The sequence below is a fragment of the Myotis brandtii genome, unplaced genomic scaffold (genome assembly GCF_000412655.1).
Source record: "Myotis brandtii unplaced genomic scaffold, ASM41265v1 scaffold174, whole genome shotgun sequence".
Taxonomy (NCBI): Eukaryota; Metazoa; Chordata; class Mammalia; order Chiroptera; family Vespertilionidae; genus Myotis; species Myotis brandtii.
Genome location: NW_005356437.1, coordinates 614,826 through 620,688, shown reverse-complemented (window position 1 = coordinate 620,688; position 5,863 = coordinate 614,826).

The window sequence follows — 5,863 nt, the reverse complement described above, 5'->3', positions numbered from 1 at the left end:
AGGGGTAGGGGGTGGAGGGATCAGGTGTCAGAGGCAAAGGCTTTTTGCATGTTGAACAGCTTCATTACATTATGGTTTCATTTTTTATAAATTAAATAAAGAAATAAATGGCTAATAAGACCAAGTGTATCTTTTAAAAAATAAATAAGCAACAATATTTACTCAATACTCATTCTCTTTCTCCTCAGAACTTAACTCCTTTTTCCAATTTCAGAAGTCATGAAAATTCTTTCTCCTTTCCCTCTCTCCCCTGCAATATCCCAAATGGTGAACATGTATGTGTGAACGGCAGTGGTCAGAATATTCAGGAAGCTAGGATGAGAAAAACCAGCTTGATTTCTGCACTTGGAAAATAGTTTATGTCTATTTAGGGATGATTCAAGATCTGGACTGATGTAAAAACTTGGACATACTTAGATATTTCATAATATCAGATAATGAAGCAGCATTTATAGCTTCCTTCTGTCTCTTTTTCTGTTTTACTTACCATATTTGTAGTAAGTAAAATAGGCGTGGTTTTAAATGTTCAGGATTGGACTATTTTGGACTAATTGGACTCTATTATCATATGTGACTTGCCAGTTTAAAATCAATTAAAACATGAGAAAAGAAATGAGATATATTGATTAGTATGACTATGCTAAATAGAATTTAGTCTAGTTGATTCATTAGTAGGCATTTTAGGATATTAAATTACTACTGTGAACTTCAATAGGTTATAAAAAACTAGAGGCCCAGTGCACAAAATTTGTGCACTCAGGGGGGTCCCTCAGCCTGGCCTGTGCCCTCTCACAGTCTGGGAGCCCTTGGGGGATATCCTACTGATGGTTTAGGCCTGCTCCCCACAGGGAGCATCCTTAGCGCTGCCTTGGTCGCAGGAGAGGCTCCCACCACCACCACTGCACTAGCCAGCCGTGAGCCTGGCTTCTGGCTGAGCAGTGCTCCCACTGTGGGAGCATACTGACCATCAGCGGGAAGCTTCTGCTTTGAGCATCTGCCCACTGGTGGGCAGTGCATGTCATAGCGACTGGTTGTTCTGCCATACGGCTGAAACCTGCTCTCCAACATCCCCCGAGGGGTCCCAGATTGTGAGAGGGTGCAGGCCAGGCTGAGGGACCCCATCAATGCATGGTTGGGGCCGGGGAGGGACATGGGAGGTTGGCCAGCAGGGGAGGGAATGTGGCAGGGCTCCAGGGTGTGCCCAGCCCATCTTGCTCAGTCCTGATCAGGTGGACCCCAGCAGCAAGCTAACCTACCAGTCAGAGCATCTGCCCCCTGGTGGTCAGTGCACATCATAGTGAGCAGTTGAGTGGCCTTAGCATATCATTAGCATATTATGCTTTGATTGGTTGAATGGCCAACTGGACGACCGGACACTTAGCATATTAGGCTTTTGTTATATAGGACTCGAGGCTGGGCACACGAAATTTGTGTGCAGGAATGGTCCCTAGGCCTGGCCTGTGATCAGGGCCATTTTCCCTGGCTGTCGCAGCTGGCCCCTCCCTCCACCTCCACCCACCCCCGGTTCCCCGTTTGCCATTGGGCGATTGGAGCCTGACGACTGAGGGGAAGGACCAAGAGGTCAGCCATTCCCACCTGCCAGCTGGCCCCGCTGCCACTGCGGGTGACCCTCTATGTGTGGGGTGATTGGCGGGGGCCTTGGCCTGGTGCCGCCCCGGTCCCCTGCCACCCACCCTTAGTTCCCCATTTGCCATTGGGCAATGGGAGCCTGCCGGCTGGGGAAATAGACCGAGAGGTGGTCAGTGCGCCTCATAGTGACTGGTCGAGTGGTCATTCTGGTTGTTCTCCCATTAGGATCAATTTGCATATTACCCTTTTATTATATAGGATTGTCACTATGTAGTATTGGACAAAGAAGTGTCGGAATTGGGCTTAATAGATACAAATTTAGTGTTATAACCTGGTAGTTGCCTATTTGAATATCCTGCTGCAAGTATGAATGCACGTTGTTTGCCCTTATTTCATAAAAGTATATTGCAGAATATATTTTTAAAAATTGAAGAGTTATATGAACTGGCTAGTTTATTTATCTGTTTTAAAAGTGAAACAATAATTAATTGTGATTTGTGGGTCACTTCTTCTCCCCCTAATATTTAATCTGTTTGCTTAAATAAATGAAGGAATATTCTGGATTTGATCTTCTCCACCTCATAAATTTAGGAATATTATGAAGTGACACTATGATACTTGACTGTGAAAAGGTATATATTTGTACCTTATTAACTGGGTTCTCTCATCAGTGCCTCTTTCTGGTTCAGATGGAATGATCAGCTTTATAACTAGGCCTGGTGAAATAAAAACTGAGAAAGAGGGGCCTCCTAGTTCCCCATATTCTGAAATGTTACGTTGCCTGACATGAATACATAGTCACACTTTGCTATCCTGCAAATGTCAGTGAATATATGCACAAATCCCTGCTAGAAGAGTATGATGCCCTGTGAGGAAAAGATAGGCCTAAGCTCCTTTAAGTATGAGGATGTGTTGCAACAAGTCCCAGAAATAGTTCATTTTTGAGATCCAGAATTATCTGTTTGGCTTTGAGGTACACAAAATCAAAGCATTAGCAAGAGTGAAAATGTCTAATACTCTGTTATATCAAACTTATTTGATTAATGAGAGGGTTGAGAGCTGTGGACGTTTTAGTTTTGTGTGTGTGTGTGTGTGTGTGTGTGTGTGTGTGTGTGTGTGTGTGTGTGTAGATGGTCTTTAGTGATCCAGATAGTGTAAGAACTGTTCTGGGGGTCTGATCCCATTGAGAACAACTCCAACTTTCTCATATGACCCTGGTAAACTTTGAATATCACTCAGCACAGTACCTGGCTCATAATAAATGGATTTGCTTTATAACTGCTATAGAAATTGATCCCTCTGCCATGTGGTTGCTTTCTCCCTGGCCTCCCTTTCCACCCATTTGGCCTTTCATCCTGAATTTGGATCAGAACATTTGGGGAAGGGTGGAAAAAAGCAGAATTGACAGTTATCCCAGTGATGTGGATTCTAATTCATTAAGTTTACTTTTTGGGGGGAATTGTGCCTGTAGTCGTTTTGTGGGAAGGATGTATTTCTTAATGACTAACTCTACATTAAGCTTTTTTTAGACCCAGGAGGGAATATAAAAAACAATTAGCTAGAAGGGACATAATCAAGAGTATGAGATTTACACTCAACCCAAGAAATATATTTGCATATCAAATAAATGACAGTCATGCTTGATGTCTCAGAATCTTTAGCTATCATAATCAGTAAAGAAAGTGAAAACAGATGTTTTCATTTAAGCTTTCAATTGTGTTACTATTAAAATAAAAACAAAGTTTCTTTAAGTATCCTTCTAGGTCCAATCTAATCATTTCTTCTCAGAAAGGCCAATGGCATTTTGAGAGTGGAACAATATTTTAATAGTTCTCCATGATGCTACATACAAAGTTTGTCCATTTTCAATTTTGTTGTACATTTCTAAAAGTGATATTTTTATTGTGGTTTCAGTGATTCTCATCCAAAATATTGTAGCATCATGTCATGGAAAAACCCTGGATTGGGGGAATCAATTCTCATCTGAATTCTTCCACTAATGAAAACACTTTGGGAAAACCACATTAACTATTTGGACCTCAGTTTCATTAGCTGTGTTGATCTGCTATGTTAGGTTTCTTTTTTAATCTAACTTTTTAAAAAATATATATTTTATTGATTTTTTACAGAGAGGAAGGGAGAAGGATAGAGAGTTAGAAACATTGATGAGAGAGAAACATCGATCAGCTGCCTCCTGCACACTCCCCACTGGGGATGCGCCCACAACCAATGTCCATGCCCTTGACCGGAATCGAACCTGGGACCCTTTAGTACGCAGGCTGACACTCTATCCACTGAGCCAAACCAGTTAGGGCTAATCTAACTTTTTAAGTCTTTAGTAGAAACTGCACATCATAGCTAAAAGGATACTCATCTATAGAAATATGACATTTCAAGCTTTAGAGTAATACTGCATAGCATTTAAAGTGAATGTCAATGTTGGCAGATGTGTAAGTCTTAGATTAGAAAAGCAAATACCAGACTTCTGGTCAAGATGGCAGCGTAGGTAAATACAGTACTCTCCTCCTCCCCAAACCACATAAAAATTACAACTAAACTACAGAACAATCATTATTCAGAATTACCTGAAATTGAGCCGGCTGGAAGTCCTACAGCTAAGGAATTGAAGCAGCCATATTGAGACTGTTGATAGGAGGGGTGGAGATGCAGAACAGTCCCACATGCACCTGTGGTGGATAAAAGTCAGGAGGGGTATGTCAGCTGCAAAGGTTTCCCTGAAGAGCAAGGGGTCCCAACCCTACCCCAGGCCCCACAGGCCAGGGTTCTGGTGCCAGGAAGAGAAGTCTCCATAATTCTGACTGTGAAAACCGTGGGGGTTGTGAGGGAGATGGAGGGCTTCTGGAGTCCTAGGCAGTGCTAAAAGGGCCCATGCATGGACTTACCCAGACTTACATCCCATAAACAAATTGAGAGAAAAAAATCACATACTAGTAGTCATATCAATCAATACAGAAAAAGCCTTTGACAAAATCCAACACCCTTTCTTGATAAAAACTCTCAACATAGTGGGAATAGAGGGATCATACCTCAACATAATAAAAGCCTTATATGACAAACCTACAACCAACATCATACTCAATGGGCAAAAACTAAAACCATTTCACCTAAGAACAGGAACAAGACAGGGATGCCCACTTTCAGCACTCCTGTTTGATATAATACTGGAAGTGCTAGCCATAGTGATCAGACAAGAAGAAGAAATAAAAGGCATTGAAACTTGGAAAGAAGAAGTAAAACTGTCATTATTCATAGATGACATGATATTGTACATAGAAAACCCTACAGACTCCATCAAAAAACTGCTAGCGTTGATAAATGAATTCGGCAAAGTAGTAGGATACAAAATTAACACTCAGAGATCTATGGCCTTTTTATACACCAATAATGAACTCACAGGAAGAAAAACTAAAAAAAAAAACCCCAATCCCATTTACCATTGCAACAAAAAATTAAGATACCTAGGAATAAATTAACTAAGAAGGTAAAAGACCTGTACTCGGAAAACTACAGGACACTGAAAAAAGAGATAGAGGAAAACATAAACAAATAGAAGAATATACCGTGCTCATGGATTGGTAGAATCAACATCATTAAAATGGCCATACTACCCAAAGCAATCTACAGGTTCAATGCAATCCCCATTAAAATACCAATGACATATTTCACAGACCTAGAACAAACTCTCCAAAAATTCATTTGGAATAAAAAAAGACCTGAATAGCCACAGTAATCCTGAGAAAAAAGACCAAAGTTGGAAGAATCACAATAGCAGATATCAAGCTATATTACAAAGGCACTGTTCTCAAAACTGCCTGGTACTGGCACAAAATCAGAAATATAGACCAATGGAACAGAACAGAGAACCCAGAAATTGACCCAAGCCATTATGCTCAATTAATATTTGACAAAGGAGGTAAGAGCATACAATGGAGTCAAGACAGTCTCTTCAATAAATGCTGTTGGGAAAATTGGACAGATACATGCAAAAAAATGAAACTAGATCACCAACTTACACCATACACAAAAATAAACTCAAAATGGATAAAGGACTTAAATGTAAGATGGGAAACCATAAAATCTTAGAAGACTCCATTGGCAGCAAAATAGCAGACATATGTCGTAGCAATATCTTTACCAATACAGCTCGTAGGGCAATGGAAACTAAGGAGAAAATAAACAAATGGGACTATATCAAAATAAAAAGCTTCTGCACAGCAAAAGAAACCATCAACAAAACAATAAGAAAGCCCAC